This window comes from Scomber japonicus, chromosome 19 (assembly GCF_027409825.1).
Source record: "Scomber japonicus isolate fScoJap1 chromosome 19, fScoJap1.pri, whole genome shotgun sequence".
In the NCBI taxonomy this organism is placed as follows: Eukaryota; Metazoa; Chordata; class Actinopteri; order Scombriformes; family Scombridae; genus Scomber; species Scomber japonicus.
Window position 1 is genome coordinate 178,896 of NC_070596.1, and position 24,782 is coordinate 203,677.

The window sequence follows — 24,782 nt, forward strand, 5'->3', positions numbered from 1 at the left end:
AACAATTTTCCAGATGAGTGAGTGATTATTAGTTACGTCTCTACTTCCTGAGATTAGTGAGACAGGCAGCAGAGACACAGTTCACAGCGAGACAGGTACCAGTGAGACAGGCAGCAGTGAGACAGGTACCAGTGAGACAGGTAGCAGTGAGACAGGTAGCAGTGAGACAGGCAGCAGTGAGACAGGTACCAGTGAGACAGGCAGCAGTGAGAGAGGTACCAGTGAGACAGGCAGCAGTGAGACAGTTCACAGCGAGACAGGCAGCAGTGAGACAAGCAGCAGTGAGACAAGTATCAGTGAGATAAGTAGTAGTGAGACAGGTACCAGTGACACAGGCAGCATTGAGACAGGCAGCAGTGAGACAGTTCACAGTGAGACAGTTCACAGTGAGACAGGCAGCAGTGAGACAGGTAGCAGTGAGACAGTTCACAGCGAGACAGGTACCAGTGAGGCATGTAGCAGTGAGACAGGCAACAGTGAGACAGGTACCAGTGAGACAGTTCACAGCAAGACAGGCCGCAGTGAGACAGGTACCAGAGAGATATGCAGCAGCGAGACAAGTACCAGTGAGACAGGCAGCAGTGAGACATGCAGCAGCGAGACATGCAGCAGCGAGACAGGAAGCAGTGAGACAGGTAGCAGTGAGACAGGTACCAGTGAGACAGCCAGCATTGAGACAGGTACCAGTGAGACAGGCAGCAGTGAGACAGGTACCAGAGAGACATGCAGCAGCGAGACAGGTAGCAGTGAGACAGGTAGCAGTGAGACAAGTACCAGTGAGACAGGTACCAGAGAGACGGGCAGCAGCGAGACAGGTAGCAGTGAGACAAGTACCAGTGAGAGAGTTCACAGCATCATCTTTATCAGCATCATCTTCATCAGCATCATTTTCATCAGCATCATCTCCATCATCACCATCATCATCTTCATCAGTATCATTTTCATCTTCATCATCATCATCATCATCATCATCATCATCACCATCATCATCTTCATCAGTATCATTTTCATCTTCATCATCATCATCATCTTCATCAGTAACATCTTCATCAGCATCATCTACATCATCAGCATCATTTTCATCTTCATCATCATTATCATCATCTTCATCATCTTCATCAGCATCATCTTCATCATCATCATCTTCACCATCATCATCTATATCAACATCATTTTCATCTTCATCATTTATTCTTTATTTCAGATTGATGGACTGCTGGTTGTCAGAGACCAGTTGTGACTATCCAGTCTCAGCTCTGAAGGACAACCCCTCCCATCTGAGAGAGCTGGATCTGACATCTGACATCTACAGGACTTTATTATTATATGTTAACATGTTAAATAAAAAACCCTTTACATACCATCATCTTCATCTTCATCAGCATCATCTTCATCATCATATTCACCATCACCATCATCATCTTTATCAGCATCATCTTCATCAGCATCATTTTCATCAGCAACATCTTCGTCATCTTCATCATCATCTTCATCAGCAACATCTTCGTCAGCATCATCTTCATCTTCATCTTCATCATCATCTTCATCAGCATCATCTTCGTCATCTTCAGCAGCATCATAGTCGTCATCATCATTTTTATCTTCATCATCATCATCTTCATCAATATCATCTTGGTCATATTCATCATCATCATCATCATCTTCATAAGCATCATCTTTATCATCTTCATCATCATCATCTTCTTCGTCATCTTCATAATCATCTTCATCATCTTCATCATCATCCTCATCAGCATCATCTTCATCAGCATCATCATCATCATCTTCTTCGTCATCTTCATCACCTTCATCTTCATCATCTTCATCAGCATCATCATCATCATCTTCTTCGTCATCTTCATAATCATCTTCATCATCCTCATCATCATCCTCATCAGCATCATCTTCATCAGCATCATCATCAGCATCATCTTCATCATCATCATCTTTATAAGTATTGTTATCCTCATCGTCGTCATCTTCATCATCATCATCATCACCATCATCATCATCATCATCATCATCATCATCATCATCACCATCATCATCATCTCACCTCAGAAGGGTCAATTCTTTAGTTTTTCAAATTTCAATTTCAAACATTTACATGATAGAAAAAACAAGAATCAACAATTTTCCAGGTAGCAGTGAGACAGTCAACAGTGAAACAGGCAGCAGAGAGACAGGCAGCAGTGAGACAGTTCACAGCGAGACAGGTAGCAGTGAGACAGGCAGCAGTGAGACAGGCAACAGTGAGACAGGTAGCAAGGCAAGGCAAGGCAAGGCAGTTTTATTTATATAGCGCATTTCATACACAATGGCAATTCAATGTGCTTTACATAAAACAGAAAAACATGTAATTTGAGAAACTTAAAACATACAATTAACCCCCCCCCCCATAATAAAAACAAAGTACAGAAAAATAGAAAGACATAAATAAAATGATTGCAGCATAAAATAACAAATTAGCTTTAAAATCATTAAAAGGACATAGAGTGCAAATGAAAGATTAAAATGTAAAGTGCTTTAAAAGAGCTCAATCATAAGCACAGGAGAAGAGAAATGTTTTTAACCTGGATTTAAAAGTGTTCACTGTTGGGGCTGATTTCAGTTCTGCTGGTAGTTTGTTCCAGTTGTGTGCAGCATAACAGCTAAAAGCTGCTTCACCATGTTTAGTTTGAACTCTGGGCTCAACTATCTGACCTGAGTCAGTAGATCTCAGAGCTCTACTGGGTTTATATTCTACTAACATGTCATTCATGTATTCAGGACCTAAACCATTCAGTGATTTGTAGACCAGTAGCAGAACTTTAAAATCTATTCTATAGCTGACTGGGAGCCAGTGTAAAGACTTTAGAACTGGAGTAATGTGCTCTGATCTCTTTGTTCTGGTCAAAACTCGAGCTGCAGCGTTCTGAATGAGCTGCAGCTGTTTAATGCTTTTTTGTGGGAGTCCAGTCAGAAGACCGTTACAGTAGTCGAGTCTACTTGAGATGAAAGCATGAATCAACTTCTCCTGGTCTGTTTGAGACATAAAACCCTTCACTCTGGATATGTTCTTAAGCTGATAGAAGGCTGTTTTGGTGATTGATTTGATGTGACTGCTGAAAGTCAGATCTGAGTCAATCAGCACGCCAAGGTTTCGGACTTGGTCCGTAGTTTTTAGAGAGAGTGACTCGAGATGTTTACTGACAGCAATCCTCTTCTCTTTATTGCCAAAAACAATGACCTCAGTTTTGTCCTGATTTAATTGAAGGAAATTTTGGTTCATCCAATTTGTTACTTGCTCTAAACAGTGACACAATGACTGTATTGGACTGTAGTCATCTGGGGACAGTGCTAGGTATATCTGTGTGTCATCTGCATAACTGTGATAGTCTACATTTGAGTTCTGCAGAATTTGACCCAAGGGCAGCATATATAGACTGAACAGAAGGGGTCCAAGAACTGACCCCTGAGGAACTCCACATGTCATAGCCACTCGATCAGATTCATAACTTCCAATGGTCACAAAATAACTCCGCTCTTCCAAGTAGGACCTGAACCAGTCTAGGACTGTTCTGCTGAGTCCTGCCCAGGTTTCCAACCTGTTCAACAGTATACTGTGGTCCACAGTGTCAAATGCAGCACTGAGATCCAACAGGACCAGAACTAACACCTTGCCTGAGTCAGTGTTCAACCTTATGTCATTTAACACTCTAATAAGAGCTGTTTCTGTACTGTGGTTAGGTCGGAAGCCTGATTGAAATTTGTCAAAAAGGCCACTGGAGTTCAAGAAATTGCTGAGTTGATTAAAAACCACTTTCTCAACGATCTTGGCTATAAAAGGAAGATTTGAGATAGGCCTGTAGTTGGTTAACATGGAAGCATCCAGCGTTCTCTTTTTTAAGAGTGGCTTTGTAGTGTATTTTCTGTTACAGATCTATGTATTTCTAATGTTGTATTTCTAAGTTAAAGTTCTGTCTCTGTGTGTAGGCCTTAAGTATAGTTTATATAACAGTCAGAGTCTTCATATGGGCCTTAATCTGTGTAAACTTGATATGAACCTTGGTTCATATTAACTATAGTCTGTGGAGGACAGCTGGTACCATCCTCTATAATGGTTCCATTCTGTATAATGGTAATTAATATCTAGAGGTTGTCAAATGGTAAAGGCATTGGAATTTGGAATATAAACAAGCATAGATTGTGTCCTTTTATGGATGAAAAGCAGAGTGCTCATGTTTAAGATGATGTATACATTCTGGGGTGTAACTTCAGTATAAAAAGATTGTACACGTAAGAGAACGGCAGAGACAGAATGAGGCTCCATTGGACAGGGACACTTCAGCCTCAAATTGATCCAGGTCTGTCTCCACTGACCTAGGCAGGGTTCTAATTGATAATTGGTAATAAAGAAAACTAAAAGGAACTTCGACTTGGTCGTTAATCTAGTCTTACTCACTCGGAGGGTGATCAAGTTCATCACAATCATGGCGCTGCGAGCAGGGTGGTTCTGAAGACAGGTCCAGAGTCTTGAATTCGGGAGGAGAGACAGAAAAAGAGATTGACAGCTTGGCCAGCTGGATCCACACATTGGTGAGTGACCTTTTTCTCTGTTTCTTTCTCTCTCCCCGATCAAGACGATGGAGTTTTCAACCAAATTAAAAACTGTAAGCGAGGAAGAATGAATTAATGACCTGTCATTAAATTTATAAAGGGTCCCAAAGCTAAATTTTGTTAAGAAAAAATTGAATATAAAGAGAATTCTCATGTTTGGAAAATCTAAATTTATTGTGTGAAGTAATATATGCCTACTGTATTTATTTATTGTGCACTTCGAAGTTATTGTCTAAAGAAGCAGACTTTTTTGAGGAAATGTGCATCGTTCTGGCGCTAAGATCACATATTGTTGAAAACGGGGTTTTTGATCTCGTAGTTCTGACCCTGAAAGTAATGAATGATTTTAATATGCACATGGTGAAATAAGAGAAAAATGAGAGAAAATATGAGAAGAAATATGAGGGAACTGTGAAGGTATGTGCAATTTCAACAAAAAAGTCCTTTTATGGCTGTTGAGGCACACCTCAAGTTCATGAAATTCATAGGAGAATCTATGAATTAGTTCGAAAATTGTATTTTAATGAAATAAATGCGCGGTTTAGACCCGAAAGTAAACAGTTTTCCGAATATGCAGTTTAGATACCAAAGTGATGAATTAATTATATTAAGTCGCATTTAAGTTTAGGTCAGAGCATGCGCAGTTTGGCAAAAGTCCTATAGGCAAATTTAAAAGTGATTAATGTGTTTTATGAAGTCGCATGCCCAAAGTTGAAATATGTGAAAGGATTTGTGTCTGATCAACACTAAAGAGATCCTAATGTTTTAAAGAAGAAATAACTCGAGTAAAGTTTAATAGAAGTTAATCTCTCTCTCTCATTTTGTGTTGTGAGGACACAATGATGAGGATTCTGCAGACGACAGATGATTTCTGCAGATATATGAAACTGAGGTTTGAAGACGACGCAGGTTTGCGTATTTTTATTAATTGATATCAATGTTCTGTTAATTCTCTGCTGTGTATAAAGAATATAAGTCTTTCTCCCCCTCCTTTTTCTGCTCAGCCTATCTCTCCCTCTCTGATACACACACACACATGCCTTAACATAAACAGAGGAACATTCCTGCTTGGGATAGAGACAGCTGTCCTTAATGTACACAAGCATGCACATGCAGAATAGAAAGGCTGTTTTACTAAACTTGCTTTCCATCATTCGCTTTGCTGAAGTTGCGTGGTTTGATTGTGTTCCTGACTTCACAACAAAACTCATCCGTTCTGACGTTCTGCTCTCTGTCAGCCATAAACTTGAGACGGTTTGAGGCTGGAACTCAAACTATGCTCTGACGCGGGTCTGCGCAGAGAGAGGGCGTAGACGGGAAGTTGCGTGTGATAGACGGAGGTGCAGTCAGCTGCATGACACAGGAAGGCTGTTTTTCCTGTCATTTTCTGATCCTTTCCTATTCAAGATTAATGAATTTAAGAAAAACCTCTTTTCTCTATAAAAAGACGAGGCATGAGCCGTTTAACGGACTTATATATATATAAATAAATTAGACAAGAACAATCCTCTTCCTCCATAAGAAGAGTGATTGATGAGCTCTGTCTAGACAGAGTAGTCAGGAACATATGAACATACACACACACACACACACACACGAAACGTATCCCTTTGTCCTCTCTCTCTCTCTCTCTTCCATTTTTGGCTTTTTGGTTATGTTTGCTCTGTTCATAGCTTGCGCTTGTAAAAGTCTTTTTTGAAGATTGTTGTATAATTACGGTATAAGCCATCATTATTTTTAGTGGACGTTTTGGAAAGGTTGTCTTGATCATTAGATTAAAACAGTGGTTTGTAAACACTTGGATGTTACCGCGAAGAAGCTGTTAGTATATTATGGGACATTCTGTTCAGTAGGATTGTGTAAATATTTTTAGAGGTTTGATGGAGTGTTAATTAGATCAGGTGATAGTAAATTTAGTAGTTGCTGTTTATTCTAGAGAAAAGTTAATTTGAATAAATAGGTGAAGATTGATCTTTATTGTTTAATGTGACTGATTACTTGGACTTGACGACAGACTGACTTTTTTGAATTATTCTAATTTTTGGGTTAATGATAATTGCTTTGATTGGTTGGTTGATTGTCTGAATTGTTAAGTCAATTAGAGTGATTGATAAGAGTAGCTGATAATGGTTAACTGTTGAATGATTGAACTGTTTAAATCGTTTGATTGAATGGCTAGCTAGTGTGTTGAGTTATACTTGTTGCTAAACTTGTTGGGTTCTATTGGTTGTTTATTTGTTTGGGTTACTTTGATTACTCTAATTGTTTGTATGATTGAGGTCTAATTAGCTGTGTGAATGATTAACTGAGGATTGATGGTTTATTGATTAATTGATAAACTGCCTGGTTGATGAACTCATGGGTGTGATTGATTGATGACAAACTGACATGTTGGTTGTCAAATGTGCGGATTGATTGATAATTATTTGTTTATGGTTACATTGCTTTGATTGATTGATTGGTAACCAATTGACTGAGTGGTGGATTAATTGATTTCTGTGATTGACTTGTTTGACTGAAAGTAATTGTAATTGTATGCAAGGTTGATTGATTGATGATGAGTGATTGATTGACGGGTGTAATGAAGTGGTTGATTGATTGGATTAATTGCTTTAATTGATGACAACTGATTAATTGATTGAGTGTTTGATAAATTAGTTGCTTTAATTGATGATGATCGATTGACGAATTGATTGATTGATTGATTGATTGATTGATTGGATTTTTATGAGTAATTGATTTGTCCAATTTGATGCATTTTGATGCATTTTAATGATTGGCCTTTGACCTAGCAATAACGGATCAGCTAATGATAGCACCTTGATTTATTATTCGTTTATAAATATTGGCCCATTGGCTTATCAGCGTAAAGATAGTTGATTGAAAATGATTAATTGATTATTGGTTAGTTTGTGTAAGCAGGATTTGTTAATTGTGGAAGTGGACTTTTACCATCTTTCACTGAGCTGTTTATTATAAATTTAAAACCAACTTAACCTCTTAATGTATGCTGTTCCGTCTAAGGGACAGGGACAGATGTTAAGAGGTAGCGACACGTTATTCTGAATGTTTTAAACACCAAGCCTTAAACATATATATTCATGCCGTACATTGTTGGAAAGCTTAGATTTCCCTGATTCATTCAAGATCACACACAAATTATATGGTTGCTCACAGCTGTAATAGTATTAGCGATTAGCTCGGCTAGCCCCTCAGCTAAGTGAGAAAAGCTATAATGCTACATACCTTCAAAGTCTTCCCTTTATCCACAACGATCATCTTATGACTCAGCACTCTCACAAGCCAATCGGTGTTTAGGATTAGGCAGTACATGTCTCCAAAGCCAATGAGGACATGTGACTGACAACAATGACAATATGGCTTTGATTGACTTCTGTTCTAGCCTATGGAAATATTCGGTGAAATGAAGTTGATAACCTTTTAGCCAATAGTCAGAGGTTTCCAACGGTGTATGACACTAAGCTATCAGTTTGGGTGTCCATAAACAAACTCCAAGCGTAACCGGCGTGCGCCCTGTGCGTCAAAGAGTTGAGCCATATATCATTACGCACTCGGCATTTTGGTACACGGTTAGTTTTTCTTCAACTTAACATATGACTTATACCAAAATAAACAGATAGATAGATAGATAGATATGGCCAAACAAAAAATATGGTTATACGTAATAATAATAGTAATAATAATAGTAATAATAATAATAATAATAATATTAATAATAATGATAATATGGCGTCAGCTTTCATTAGAGACCAAGATTTTGATTGTAGGCAAAGGGGATTTGAAGTTATAGGTGTTTGATTGTGGTTATACAGCTTTGGTAACCAAGTGTCCATTTGGAGTCTCCAAAAAGGACCTGAGGAAAACGCATGGACATACCTGTTGAAAAATAATTCTGAAAAATTAATCTTTTGGTCTTTTGACTCCAAATTTGGACTGCATGAAGCCAAGACATGTGGCTGTGGCCTCATTGTGTCTATGTCCTGCTGTGAGGTCCCTGAATGTTTGTACACATGTCATTGTAAAGGCAAACCTATGGGCGAGTAAATAACCCCATCATCGTAACCTCTGCCACTCTTTGTCAGTAAGTCACACAGATACTTTTACAAGAATCCCGAGAGTGTTACCTTTCCAACGATACCAGACACATACTTGAGTACATACCTTTAATTTAATTGGTTAGTTAAGCAAACTACACTGGTGTCCATTGCCCTTCTTCATTAACATTAAAATTCATCTTTATATATTAATAATACGGTTGGATTCAAATTTATATTTACATATATTTGTACATGGTACACATGCCTTGTGTATAACAGGATTATATCACAACTCGCACTGATTTTACATGATACATGAGTAGTTTTGATTAGTAATCAACCTGTGACAGCTTCTGATTTGTGCATAATCTGAGCAGCATTTAATTCAATCATACGAATAAACAAAATAAAGTCAAAAAGTGTGGTTGAAGTAAATAAAGTCAAAGAAAAGTTAGTTGGATTATCGTCTGTTGAGGTTTACAAAAAGTGTGTTTGAATAGACAATTTTTGGGAAAAAGTGGTCTGTTGTCTAACTTGGGGATTGCTCAGTATTTATAACAAGGTCACTGTGTGAAGTAAAAAGTTCAGAACCTTTCGCTTTCCAATTTCCCTTACAAATGATAAAGAAATTCAGAAATAAAAATCTGTGTGTGGCAATGGGCGCAGGTACAGCAAAGGCAACCACCCCAGTGGAGATGGTAGAGAAAAATAATCCCCTCGTAAAGGGAATTGATAAAATATCTAAAAAATGTAATAAAAGATGGGCAGAAATTGATCAGCCCTGGCCGCCAGAGGGTACCTTCGATCCAGAAGTGATAAAAACATTGCAAGTGCTCGTCAATACATACAAAGCAGAACAGAAAAGAACTGCACCGCAAGACAGAACATGCCCAGAAAGAGCAAGATCAAGAGACACTCAGAAAACTAGGATTCTAGGGGTGCCTAGAGAACCCGAAAGGGGGGTGTCAGCTGGTGGGTCTAAACCGGACAATGATCCAACAATTTGGGTGAAAGTAAACAATCGTCCATTGAAACTGATGGCAGATTGCGGAGCTATTTTTACCTGTATCCAGCATCATGATGCTACACACCTTCCTATGTCTGGCAAGTACGTTCGGACAATCGAATTTGAGGGAATAAAACAGCTGATATCTTCCACAAAACCTGTGGAGCTCCGCTACAAGAATAAAAAAAAAAAACTACAATACCCATTCTTGTTTCAGAACAAACCCCCATTGGACTATTTGGAAGAGATGCATTATGCAGATTGAAGTGCACAATGAAATACACACCAGACGGCTGTTTGGTGGAAGTGCCACATGAATATGATCATCAAATGACCATGAAAGTAGAAGCTGAAGCACCAGTGGTCTACTGGATTGGAAATCTCAGTCAAGATCTGATTGAACCAGCAAAAGTGTGGGAAAAGTTCATCTCTGCAAACTTACTGGGAGCTAGGATACCAGAATATGCACTACACTGCACGCTCCAGTATTTCAAAGATCCCGCCAACTCAGATCCAGATGAGTGGTTGAAAACCCGACCGAAACAAGTTCAACTCAGTTCAGGATGTATAATCTTGGGCCGACAAGGTGCTGCAATGAAGATAAATAACGATGTTTATTTGAATCAGGAACATAGGATTGAGGGAAGCATTCCTCATGTGACTCTAATGATTGCTGAAGATTATGAACAGAAGCATATTGGGGCAATGATGGCAGAATCAGAAGAGGCCATCTTTGTAACTGTTACGGCCCTCAGCCCTTGGCTGTGTCCTGTGTGTTGTGTGTAGTGGGTGTGGTTGTGTCCTGTGGGTGTGGCTGTGTGTTGCAGGTTGCAAGGAGATGGCTGATTGGGAGCACCTGTGCCCTGGCTTTGCAGCTGATTTAAGCCGGCTGGCTTCAGTCCTCGCTCTCTCTCCCTCTGGATTGACACACTGCTGCTGCTGGACTGCTTTGTTTCGCATTAGACAACACGCACCACATATTTGACATTGCCTACAAGCACCCTTCTACACCACTGACGTACACTTTCACACTTCATTGTAACTTTAACTCCTGAATTTATAAATAAATCAACCTGCTTTGGTTTAAGACACATGCCAATTATCTGTGTTTTGTTGCGGCCACGGAGCCAGGCGTAACAGTAACGACAAAAGAAAACCCAGCTGTCTGGATAAGTAAAGATCAGCAATTCATCAACATTATGATCTCAGCACAAGGAGTTGGTCAACCATAGACTGTACAAGTGACAAATGAGTCAATGTTGTCACAACTGACAGGAACTTCATGGAAGAAATGTTAGAACAGGTTCAAGAGAGCCTGTGGTCCCAATACAACACCGAAGCATTTCTGACATTCAGAAGCTATAAGGAAAGCACTCAGACCAAGGACAGTCAGAGAAATGATGAAATTCTTGGGGATTACGGGTTATAGTTCTGCATGGATTGAGAAGTACACAGAACTCACAGGGCCCCTGAGAGCTATGATTAAAGACACGGGAAGCAGTCAATTGCATTGTAATCTCATTTGGACACAAGAAGGTCACCTGGCATTTGCGACAATTAAACAGAAATTGTTAGAGGCACCAGCATTGACATTGCCTGATTAATCTAAGAATTTTGTGATGTATGTCTCGTCATCTCCTGAGGGCAAACATGCCTGTGCTGTTCTTACTAGCCCCCAAACTATTGCATATTATTCTTCTGCTTATTCAGAAGATGGGCTTGCCCCATGCTATAGAGCTCTGACAGGAGTTTATAAAATGTATGAGAAAGCATCAGGCCTTATGATGGGCTATCCATTGACAATTGTGACCCACCACAGTCTGAGAAACCTCTTGAACCATGGCAAGTTCACTTTGACGATGCCTAGAATTAGAGACTATCATAGACTTTTAGAACAAGAGGATGTTACTTTAGCCAGTTGTAATACATTTAACCCAGTTGACACTTTGCCGACTCCTGATAATGGGGAGCCATATAATTGTTTAGTAGAAGCAGAAAATATTCTAAACTTCGATCAGACCTACAAGCACTCCCACTCCGGGAGCCAGATTTAGAATATTGGACTGATGGGTCTTGTTACAGAACAGGAGATAAATTAAGTGCAGGATATGCAATCGTTAAAGCGGAAGGCTCTGACTTTGTAACTGAGAAAGCTGAAGCTGTTCCACAGCCATGCTCAGCGCAGCTCGCTGAATTGATTGCTTTAACGCAAGCTTGTCTAAATGGCAGAAGGTAAGCGTGTCACAATATACACTGATTCTGCATATGCTTATTTAGTTTGTCATTTCTTTGCTGCAGTATGGAAGGGACGTGGTTTTAAGAAGACTGATGGTTCCCCCATATAGCATCATGCACAAATTATGGAGCTGTTAAGGGCTGTGATGAAACCTAAAGAAATAGCAATAGCTAAATGTGCAGCACATAAATCGGATACATCTAGAGTTACTCGAGGTAACAATGCAGCAGATGAAGCCGCAAAGGTAGCTGCTGGGGCACATGAGACAGAGAAAGTCCTTCTGGTTACACATGTAGTAGACTTAGAAGACAATATCACACTCACAGACATAGTGTTGATGCAAGAAGAAGCTAATACAATGGACAAACGGTTGTGGTTAGCTAGAGGTGCAAGTCAAGATGCCACAGGTCTGTGGATAAATTATGATGGCCTGGTGGTTGCACTTCCAGACTTATTGAGTTTATTGCTAAATTACGCGCATGGACTCGCCCATGCGGCGAGGGGGGAAGTGTGAAGGAAAATTATAAAAGAGTATGGTTTTTGGGTATCTTTTTGCTAGAAAAAAGATGATTGATTACTTCATAGAAAGAAGATGGTCGGACTCTTTGACTGATGTTTCGTGAATTTATTCAAATCCATTCCACACCGTAAGAGCCGAGTGAAACAAAATATACATGAATTCACTAGACTTGTGCAACGATATTTCTGTTAAAAGAAAACAGCTTGAATGTCCTTTAAATGCTTTCTTATGCACTAATATATACAATCACAAATGACAGCACATTTACATATGTAGGAACTCAAAGTACATAATACAGTTAATAAAACAAACTGGCTTGAATCCTTGTTACAATTATAGTATTTATGCTAGCGGCCGTTTAACATTTAAACTTCAAAGAAAAGTAATAAACATGTACCTTGTTCTCTCTCCAACTGAGATGCTAAATCTTATTTGTGAGTGAACATCTCTGTAGTAATTGCAGCAGCATTCTCAGCTTATTTGATGAAGTTTCTCACTCGTTTCTGGCAGGTGAGGTAGACTGTATTAGCGAAAAAACGCATTGTTTTCTTCCGCTGGAAGTTTTGAAAATCATCAGATATCGGTAGAGAATTTGTTGACAAAACAGTAAAGCTTATTTTGCAAAAGCTAGATATTAAGCAGCGTCTTGGAGCTGTGTATCATCCACAAAGTCAAGGTATTTGTGAAAGAATGAATGGAGTTAATAAAAACCGTCTCATTTAGATCTGTCAGCATAGGGGACTTAATTGGATTGAAGCGCTTTCGCTTGCGCTAATGGCCTGTCGATCTAGTGAGCTTTGTGAGTTACGTATGACGCCTTTTGAGTTAGCTATAGGCCGTTGCATGATGAAGCCTAGATTGTGCTAGTGGGACAGGCCCAAGTTTATCCCTGTTAGAAGACGATTTGAAAGCATAAGTAAAATATATGTCTAACTTCCGAAGGAGTATTTCTTCTTATGTCATCCAAAAACAGGAGCAGACCGAGAAAGAGGAACAAAGGGTTCTTCTATCACCATCCTAGCAGGGGATAAGGTGATCCAGATAAGGGGATCACCTACCTGGTTCCACGTCAACCACTGCATCAAAGCACCAAAGGATGAGGAGGAGGAAGACGTGGATCCTCCACAAAGACGGAAGATGGAGAGCAAGCCATCAGGAGATATGGCAAACCGCGACAATCCAGAGAGCCATGCTCGATTCAACACCATCGACTTCCGAGATGCTCCAGAACAGCCAAGGCCACAACCAGCAGGAAAGTCAACGCCAGATTGTCCAGAGAGCCAGGAGGTCTCTCATACAGCCTCCAGAAAATCAAGAAGTCCCAGGCCGGTTCGGGAGATCCGAGTCCCGATTCGGTTCAAAGACTACCGTTAAAAGAGAAAGGACGAAGGACCTGCAAGATTTGTCACCCTTTATTTCTATCTCTCTCTCTCCCCTCTTTCTTCTATCTTTATGGCCCGAGGCAGTAAGAACAACTGACCTCCAACGAGAAGGTCAAGTGCTAGTGACCTCTGATCCTAAGCAAAAGCAATGAAGATACAGTTTCCATGGAAGTATTTTTGGTTTGAGGACATTGGACTATTGAAAATGAGGTTACAAGGTGACCTCCGATGATTATATTGTGACAGCATATGAGGAGTTGATTAAGTGTAAGATGTATTCCATCAGTTCTTACTGTTGATGATAATTGATCAACGCTAAAAGTAAAGAATGTTTGACATGATATTATTAATTCATATCTTTTTATTAATTCATATGAGTCTACTTTTGATTGTTCTTATTTGAGAGTCAAATGAAGCTAAAGTTAAAAGATTTCTTCTGTGTTTAAGTATTCTATTAGTTGATTATTAGAGTAATATTACACTGATTGCTCATTGAAGATTGCTAGTATTAACAGAGTAGTGTAAGCGTAAGCTCTTATCACGACAATGTTTAATTTTCACTTATAGTCACCTTTAGCAGATGATTGTTAGCAGCTAAGGTTAATTTTGGATACTTATGTCATCTTTTTTATGTTTTTATGTTTTACTGAGGACTATATTATGTCCCTGTAGCAGTGATATTAGGTTTCTTTTATGGAAGCTCAGAAGCTTCCAAGGGGGGAATATGTAGTGTATTTTCTGTTACAGATCTATGTATTTCTAATGTTGTATTTCTAAGCTAAAGTTCTGTCTCTGTGTGTAGGCCTTAAGTATAGTTTATATAACAGTCAGAGTCTTCATATGGGCCTTAATCTGTGTAAACTTGACATGAACCTTGGTTCATATTAACTATAGTCTGTGGAGGACAGCTGGTACCATCCTCTATAATGGTTCCATTCTGTATAATGGTAATTAATATCTAGAGGTTGTCAAATGGTAAAGGCATTGGAATTTGGAATATAAACAAGCATAGATTGTGTCCTTTTATGGATGAAAAGCAGAGTGCTCATGTTTAAGATGATGTATACATTCTGGGGTGTAACTTCAGTATAAAAAGATTGTACACGTAAGAGAACGGCAGAGACAGAATGAGGCTCCATTGGACAGGGACACTTCAGCCTCAAATTGATCCAGGTCTGTCTCCACTGACCTAGGCAGGGTTCTAATTGATAATTGGTAATAAAGAAAACTAAAAGGAACTTCGACTTGGTCGTTAATCTAGTCTTACTCACTCGGAGGGTGATCAAGTTCATCACAGCTTAATGGCAGCTACTTTTAGGAGTTTAGGAAACACACCTGATTGAAGTGAGCTATTTATTACTTGTCGCAAATCAGTTTGGACAGAGTTCACAATAGTTTTAAAGAAATCTGATGGCATTGTGTCAAGACAGCATGTTGATGGTTTTAGATGCTGCATTGTTTCCTCTATGGTTTTTTGGTCAACTATTTTAAATTCTGACATTGCAGTTGAGTTATTCCTAGGAGGTCTTAGGGATTGCATCATTTTATTGTTTTGTTGATTTGTGTTGATATTTAACCTTATGGTCTGTATTTTTTCACTGGAAAAGCAAATTCATTGCATTTTTCTGTGGAAAGGAGTTCTGCAGCTATCTGTTTAGGGGGGTTTGTAAGCTTATCAACCGTAGCAAACAGAGTACGAGTGTTGTTGATGTTCTTATTAATTATTTCAGAAAAGTGTTGCTGTCTAGCTTTGAGTAACTCATATTTAAAATTACAAAGACTTTGTTTGTAGAGGTCAAGGTGAATTTGAAGTTTAGTTTTTCTCCACTTACGCTCTGCTTTCCTGCATTCTGTAGCAGTGAGACAGGCAGCAGTGAGACAGGCAGCAGTGAGACAGTTAACAGCGAGACATGCAGCAGTGAGACAGTTCACAGCGAGACAGGCAGCAGTGAGACGAGTACCAGTGAGACAGGTACCAGTGAGACAGGCAGCAGTGAGACAGGTAGCAGTGAGACAGGTAGCAGTGAGACAGGCAGCAGTGAGACAGGTAGCAGTGAGACAGGCAGCAGTGACACAGGCAGCAGTGAGACAGGTAGCTGTGAGACATGTAGCAGTGAGACAGGCAGCTGTGAGACAGGCAGCAGTGAGACAGGCAGCAGTGAGACAATTCACAGCGAGACAGAAAGCAGTGAGACAGTTCACAGCGAGACAGATAGCAGAGAGACAGGTACCAGTGAGACAGGCAGCAGCGAGACAGGCAGCAGCGAGACAGTTGACAGTGAGACAGGCAGCTGTGAGACAGGTACCAGTGAGACAGGCAGCAGTGAGACAGGCAGCAGTGAGACAGGTAGCAGTGCGACAGGCAGCAGTGACACAGGCAGCAGTGAGTCAGGTAGCTGTGAGACATGTAGCAGTGAGACAGGCAGCTGTGAGACAGGCAGCAGTGAGACAGGCAGCAGTGAGACAATTCACAGCGAGACAGAAAGCAGTGAGACAGTTCACAGCGAGACAGATAGCAGAGAGACAGGTACCAGAGAGACAGGTACCAGTGAGACAGGCAGCAGCGAGACAGGCAGCAGCGAGACAGTTGACAGTGAGACAGGCAGCTGTGAGACAGATCACAGCGAGACAGGCAGCAGTGAGATAGGTACTAGAGAGACAGGCAGCAGTGAGACAGGCAGCAGCGAGACAGGCAGCAATGAGACAGTTCACAGCGAGACAGGCAGCAATGAGACAGGCAGCAGTGAGACAGGTAGCAGTGACACAAGCAGCAGTGAGACAGGTACCAGTGAGACAAGTACCAGTGAGACAAGTAGCAGTGAGACAAGTAGCAGTGACACAAGCAGCAATGAGACAGGTAGCAACGAGACAGGCAGCAGCGAGACAGGCAGCTGTGAGACAGTTCACAGTGAGACGGGTAGCAGTGAGACAAGTAGCAGTGAGACGAGTACCAGTGAGACAGGCAGCAGTGAGACAGGTACCAGAGAGACAGGCAGCAGTGAGACAGTTCCCAGTGAGACAGGCAGCTGTGAGACAGGTACCAGTGAGACAAATACCAGTGAGACAGGCAGCAGTGAGACAGTTCACAGTGAGACAGGCAGCAGTGAGACAGGTACCAGAGAGACAGGCAGCAGTGAGACAGGCAGCTGTGAGACAGGCAGCAGTGAGAGAGTTCACAGCGAGACAGGCAGCAGTGAGACAGGTACCAGAGAGACAGGTACCAGTGAGACAGGTAGCAGTGAGACAGGCAGCAGCGGGACAGGCAGCAGTGAGAAAGTTCACAGCGAGACAGGCAGCAGTGAGACAGTTCACAGCAAGACAGGCAGCAGTGAGACAGTTCACAGCGAGACAGGCAGCAGTGAGACAGGTACCAGAGAGACAGGCAGCAGCGAGACAGGCAGCAGTGAGACAGTTCACAGTGAGACAGTTCACAGCGAGACAGGTAGTAGTGAGACAGGTAGCAGTGACACAAGCAGCAGTGAGACAGGTAGCAGCGAAACAGGCAGCAGCGAGACAGGCAGCAGTGAGACAGTTCACAGTGAGACAGGTAGCAGTGAGACAGGCAGCTGTGAGACATTTAGCAGTGAGACAGGCAGCTGTGAGACAGGCAGCAGTGAGACAGGCAGCAGTGAGACAGTTCACAGCGAGACAGGCAGCAGTGAGACGAGTACCAGTGAGACAGGCAGCAGTGAGACAGGTAGCAGTGAGACAGGTACCAGTGAGACAGTTACCAGTGAGACAGGCAACAGTGAGACAGGTAGCAGTGAGACAGGTAGCAATGAGACAGGCAGCAGTGAGACAGGCAGCAGTGAGACAGTTCACAGCGAGACAGGAAGCAGAGAGACAGGTACCAGTGAGACAGGCAGCAGCGAGACAGGCAGCAGCTAGACAGTTGATATTGAGACAGGCAGCAGTGAGACAGGTACCAGAGAGACAGGCAGCAGTGAGACAGGTAGCAGTGACACAAGTACTGTTCAGTGGTTACGGAACAGCAGAATACATTGAAACCAAAAAGCATTAATTCTACAACCAGCTTTAAGCAGAAACTCCTGCTGCTCACATCCAAAGGCCTCCACTGCTGCGTCTGTCCTCCACTACTAACAAGGTGTGTGATCTCAGTCTAACCTGCTGCTCTGTCTGTATAGAAGGAGAGAAACCCTCCCCTGAGTCACCATTGGCCGGTGTGGCCAGCCTGTAGCTGTTGATTGGCTGAAGCAGCTGTCAGTCCAAGTCTGTGATCACTGCCTCCATTGTGTTCACCTGAGTCAATAAACTCAAAGTAAGAAAATGCTGCACTCAAAATAATAACTAAAGAAAGCAACTAAACACAAACATGTAAATAAACACAACAAACAATGATTTCAACTGCAGACAGCAACACGACACAGTACTCAGTATGACACCATGAGGAAGTCTTTGTGTCTGTTTGTACCAAGCAGCACACACACAGTCATAAAGCTTCACAGAGATCATAAATGACAGTCATGTGACTTCCAGTAAAGCAGAAGGAGGGAGGAGCAGACAGGTAGGGAGTAAAGGTGAACGTCTGTACAGACTTCATCTTACAGTCATCAGAACAGAAGGAGGAACACAGTGTGAGGCAGGTGAGTGTTAATATCAGGACTGTAGATAATGATTACTGTCATTATTGATCAATCTGATGATTAGTTTTCATCAGGATGCTGTGGTCCAGCTCAAAGAAAGAGAGAAGGATGCTGTGGTCCAGCTCAGAGAGAAGGATGCTGTGGTCCAGCTCAGAGAGAAGGATGCTGTGGTCCAGCTCAGAGAGAGAGAGAAGGATGCTGTGGTCCAGCTCAGAGAGAGAGAAGGATGCTTTGGTCCAGCTCAGAGGTCTAAAAGCAGAAGAATGGCAGATCCTCAGCAGTCAGTAGCTAACAAAACATCATCAAATCTTTTAAAGTGGAGATTCAGTGCTGTGAAAGGCTTTAAAACCAGATTGGAACATTTCAAATCAAATAACCCAGTCTGAGTGTTACAGTATAATGATCATCACTGTCAGAGGGTTTAGTTTAGTCTCTCTGTGGACTGTAGCTGCACATTTATCTAATAACACAGAACACACCTTTACTGGAAGATAAGTGTTTTATTACAATAGTAAAAGGAGGTGTCTGTAATAAAGTTGTTATAACTATATAAGAAACAAACCACCAATAAGGTAACTTGTGTTCTTTGATACGAGGGCGAGCAGTACTTGATGAACTACAATACAGAGACTGCAACAATAAATATTTATTGTTCAAAGGATAAAACTTATGGTAGCAAACGTCTCTAAATTGGGGGAAGGTCTTTAAAAAAAGGTTAACAGTCTTAAAATAATCAGTCCATGAAGGCTCCCTGTCGTACTCCCAGTCCTGGCTCTAGCTCTCTATCCAGATGACATCGGTTAGGCCCAAACCACCAACGGTCCCTCTTCTTCACTCCTGGAACCGAGAACAACAGCCAGCAGTCTCTCACAGCTTTAAGCAGAAGCTCCTGCCTCCAGTGCTGCTGTCTCAGTCTGGCCTGCTCTGACCCCTCTCCAAGCCCTCCTCTGCTGACCCCTCACCTCCAGGTATCATCCACTGGTCCTGGAACAATCTACCAGCTTTTTTGTTTTTTAATCTACCTCTTTTCCTATACTGGTTTCTCAGTACAGGTGTTCTAGAGGAAGCTGGCAGGAATTTGAAATCCTAAGGGTGGATCATACTACTGGATTGTCAGTAAAGCCAGAGGGGTTGGACGGTACCATGTCTGCAAAGTTAAGCCAATAAGTTATCTTCTGAATATGTGATGACCAATAATATAATTGAACATTTTGTAATAGTGATTTACGGATCCTAGGAGCTTTATTGTTCCATAAGAATCCTGAAAGAACCTCATGAATAGTTTTAAAGATGTTTTGTTAAGAACAGCAGAATACATTGAAACCAAAAAGCATTAATTCTACAACCAGCTTTAAGCAGAAACTCCTGCTGCTCACATCCAAAGGCCTCCACTGCTGCGTCTGTCCTCCACTACTAACAAGGTGTGTGATCTCAGTCTAACCTGCTGCTCTGTCTGTATAGAACAGCCATCTTCAACTCATTCCACAAAGGGCCATGTGGCTGCAGGTTTTCATTCCAACCAAGCAGGAGCACACCTGGCTCAATTCATTTAATCAGCTGAACTCACTCTTCAGTCAGCTGATTGGTGTGCATGTGTGCTCCTGCTTGGTTGGAATGAAAACCTGCAGCCACATGGCCCTTTGTGGAATGAGTTGAAGATGGCTGGTATAGAAGGAGAGAAACCCTCCCCTGAGTCACCATTGGCCGGTGTGGCCAGCCTGTAACTGTTGATTGGCTGAAGCAGCTGTCAGTCCAAGTCTGTGATCACTGCCTCCATTGTGTTCACCTGAGTCAATAAACTCAAAGTAAGAAAATACTGCACTCAAAATAATAACTAAAGAAAGCAACTAAACACAAACATGTAAATAAACACAACAAACAATGATTTCAACTGCAGACAGCAACACGACACAGTACTGAGTATGACACCATGAGGAAGTCTTTGTGTCTGTTTGTACCAAGCAGCACACACACATTCATAAAGCTTCACAGAGATCATAAATGACAGTCATGTGACTTCCAGTAAAGCAGAAGGAGGGAGGAGCAGACAGGTAGGGAGTAAAGGTGAACGTCTGTACAGACTTCATTTTACAGTCATCAGAGCAGAAGGAGGAACACAGTGTGAGGCAGGTGAGTGTTAATATCAGGACTGTAGATAATGATTACTGTCATTATTGATCAATCTGATGATTATTGATCACATTCATTGTTTAGTTGATTAAATGTAAAATGACAGAGTTTGAGGTGTTAAACGTTGTTTCCTGTTGTTGTTTTCCTGGTTTGTGCGTCCTCACAGCGATGTAACGTGACTCACTGCTGAGCTCTGAATAGAGACAATGATCAATTGATTCAAAATACATTTTCACTATTTACCAAACTACTGAGAGAATGTACAACTATATTTGAACTCATGAATGAATCAAATGTATTGAGTGCTTCATGTTTGAGTGTAGAAGCACAGTTTAAAAGATGTTTAAAGCCAAAGAGAACTTCCTGTTCTCTCATTACTGAATGTGACACTTGTACAGACTGTTTGTCTTTAATCTTTTGCTCTGAGTTCACAGAGTTCATGCTTTAATTGTGCTGATAATGGTTTATGGTTATGTTAATGATTGACTTCATTTTTATAAGCTGTAAGTTATAACATCAGACTACATGCATGCATCACACTCTTCAAATAAAGTGTGAATTTACAGGAGATAAATATTCAGTTTTAGATAGAAAAAGAAGCACAGAGCTCATATTCAGACTTATTTCAACATGTTTATGAAAATGTAGTAAAAGTAGAATATGAGCTGAAATGATGAAGGTCTTAAGGAGGGTTCAGCATCAGCAGTTAAAAACAAAAGGTCCAGTTCTGACACAAACACCTGAACTGTGTTTCTTATTTGTACAACAGAAAAAGCTCCAAAAGGTGTTGAGTTCTCAAAACTCTTCATACAATCCTAAAGTCACAGAGTGAAGCTGCTGAGTTTATTGATCTTCTCAAAGAGAAATAACTTATTATCAGCATCATTCATCAGGACTGGAACATTGCCGGCTTCTTACTTCACTGTAGACGGAGGATTTACAGTAAATGTCAAACTGTTGTAGACTCACAGTGAACTTTGATTTCTCTGGAACTGCCATCAGATCAGTGTGACTGTACTTTGATACGAGGAATCATTCATCATCATCTTTTATCAGTTATGAGCAAACAGCAGCAGCACGTACACAGGGCTGATTATCAGAGTTGATCCTCAGAGCGTCCTACTGTAACAGGGACTGATGACGTAGAAGAATCAGAGCTGAATAATGATGGTGGAGTTCTAACTGAAGCAGGTCGTCACACTGACTGAATAATAACTTCTTTTTTAGACATGATCACAACATGAGAGAGCTGCTGCACTGACAGACGTAAGATGTTCCTGGTTTACCTCTCAGACTCCAGAAGATGAGGATGGAGCAGAGTCTCTAACATCCAGCTGTGTTGATGAAGAGTGAGCAGTCTGATGATGATCCTCTAAACTTCAGTAATGAACCTGGACCCTCAGACACAAAGTAAGAGACTGTTTCTATTTAAACTGACCTGAAGATGATTCAGTTTTTATATCTTATTGAAGAACCAACACACTCTCTACTAAACCATCTCCATCAGTTATTAGTTTAGTGTGACGATCTTCTGCAGCAGGTTCAGCATCTTAATATAAAGAGTCAGCTGATGTGTTTATCAAAGCTGTGCAGCTCATAGAAATGTGTGTAAATGATTCAGTCAGACTACATGCAAGCTTCAGACTCTACAAACACACTGTGAGTTTACAGGAGATTCATATTCAGGATGTGTCATATTCATTCACAGTTTACACATTTACAAGTTCAGATCTCTTTATTCTCACATGTTTTCAGCTGTAGATACAAGAAGAACGTTATCGGCTGCTACAGTTCACTTTGAGACCAGACCCTCATCTTCAGGAGCTCTCTGGTGACAGTTTACCAACCAATCAGAACGTGAAGACACCAGAGTTCACTGAACCACAACAAACAGGTGAGCTGTGAAAGCAGAACACTAACTGGACCTTGTGCTGAGATTACACTTTAGCTTTTATTCTCTACATTAAAGACAGAAAACAGTCTGTTTTAACACATACATGTCTATAACTGAGAAAACTGGATGTGATAGAAAGCTCCAGAACAGCTTCTGAGTAGATTTGTAGTAAGATGTTTTTACTGAAGATCCTCTTGAGCTTCTCTGACATTTAAACGACTGCAGCCAAACTGGGCTGTTTGTCAAATGAGTCAGATCCAGTACAAACACACAATGAGTTTCTATTGGCAGACTGACAGAAACACAACTGTTCTCTTATCAATGTTCTCTGATTTTAACAAAGAGCCAAGATGATGGAGGCAGACCTTCTCCACATCCTCAACGATTTAAGTGAAGATGATTTTGAGAATTTCAAATGGTTCCTGAAGAAAGAAAAAAAGGACGACATCGAACCCATTCAATGGGCCCAGCTGGAGAAGGCAAAGAGGACAGACGTGGTGGATCTGATGGTGCAGAAATATGATCTAGCTGGAGCTGTGGAGGTGATGAAGAGCGTTTTAAAGAAGATCAGCAGGAATGATCTGGTGAAGAAGTTATCAAACATCAGCTCAGGATCAGAAGGTCAGTCACAGGAAGAGACAAACATGACATCACATCCAGACAGCAGATCTGAGGAGAAACAGCCTGTGTCTTGATATAGTTTAATCATTTTACATTAAGATTCCTTCATTGTCATTTCTCAGAACTCACATACACTGAAACAAAGGTAATACTCTGCATTTGACCCATCCTATACTCTAGGAGCAGTGGGCAGTGGCACTGACAGGAGTATCAACCCTAACACAGATGTTTCTGACGGTGGGAGTAAACCAGAGCAACCAGCAGAAACCCACACTAACACTGGGGAAACATCTAAACTCATCACAGAGACGACCGGAGACAACAAGGGTTCAAACCCAGGACCTTCTAGCTGTGAGGCAACAGTGCCAAACACTGAGACACCTCACTGCTCACACAGTAAGTATTTGAATAGTTATGAATTTTTTTCATCAGGCTCATATTAAACTTAGATAAAAGAACTGATTTTACATTAAAGTCTCAGCTTTAATTCGAGTAGGTTTACATCATGATACAAACAACTGTGATGAAATCAGACTAAATGATATAAATATGTGAATCTATGCCCACATTAAATCTGGTGATCTCTCCACTGACCATTGGATTATAAAAAGATTTTAGATGCAACGGTGGAAAACATGAATGAACTCTTGTCAGGTGGAGAGTGATGTAATTCTGACAGGTGGTCCTACAAAGTAAGTGTTATTGGTTACTGTAATCAGGGTTATAGATCAGAGACATTTCAATGTATTATGTTATTATTATATTATTTCCCAGGTAGATTTCTCCTGGAGAACGTTGATTTCTCTGCCATGTAAACACGTAACATGAACCAAAGACTGTAGAGCAGCTTAGAGTGACAGCAGCTGAATGAAAGTAGAGATTATTACTCAGAGTGATTCATCCTTAAATTTAAAGTCCAACTAAAACTTAAACTAACACAAATGATCCTCTAGAAGTCTAAATAATTTAGTTTAATTTAGTTAGACACACAGAGCAAAACAGAGAAAAAGTCAGGACTGACAAACATCTTCTGTTACTAATACTGATAAAATAAGAAAGACATGCTTTGAGAATAAAGTCAGTGTAGAGGAGAAATCTGATCAGTGATTTGTTGCTTGTACAGATTGACAGTAACCAGTACTGTGCATGTTAACATGTTCCCTGATTACCCAGCTAACCTTTCTCTGAGTAACCTGCTTACATAAATACATGTAAACACACTGAGAGATGTTCACATCTAGATTTTTCTTCTCTTTCAGCACAAAGTGGAAAGCAGGAGGTTTTAGATGGATATCAGGATACTCTGACGATGAGATATCAAGACGTGACTGACGAAACTGATGAAGCAGGAAGGAAAATCCCCTTCAACAGCTCATACACTGAGGTCTACATCACAGATGGAAGGAGTAACGAGGTTAATACCCAACATGAGGTGAGGCAGCTTGAAACAGCTTCCAAGAAGAAGATCATCAATGGCGCTCCAATCAAGTGTCAGGATATCTTTAAAGTCTTACCTGACCAACAGAAACGCATCATCAGAGTGGTTCTGATGAACGGTGTCGCTGGCGTTGGAAAAACCTTCACAGTGCAGAAGTTCACTCTGGACTGGGCACAGCGCTCCAACAATCAAGATATCAGTCTGCTGATTCCACTTCCATTCAGAGAGCTGAACGTGATCAAAGATAAGCAGCACAGTCTGATCTCACTGATCTGTCATTTCTATCCAACATTA

The 24,782-nt window shown here is 40.9% G+C and overlaps 1 protein-coding gene and 1 long non-coding RNA gene across 2 annotated transcripts in view; both read left to right on the top strand.

Moving 5' to 3' along the window:
- The window catches only part of LOC128379791 (NACHT, LRR and PYD domains-containing protein 12-like), a 178,950-nt gene that overhangs the window by 126,351 nt on the left and 27,817 nt on the right, over positions 1–24,782 (top strand). The window lies entirely within an intron of this gene.
- On the top strand, positions 469–2,229 carry LOC128379793 (uncharacterized). Its single transcript, XR_008323464.1, has 3 exons — positions 469–530; positions 651–710; positions 2,202–2,229. It is a non-coding gene; the product is annotated as an uncharacterized LOC128379793 (long non-coding RNA).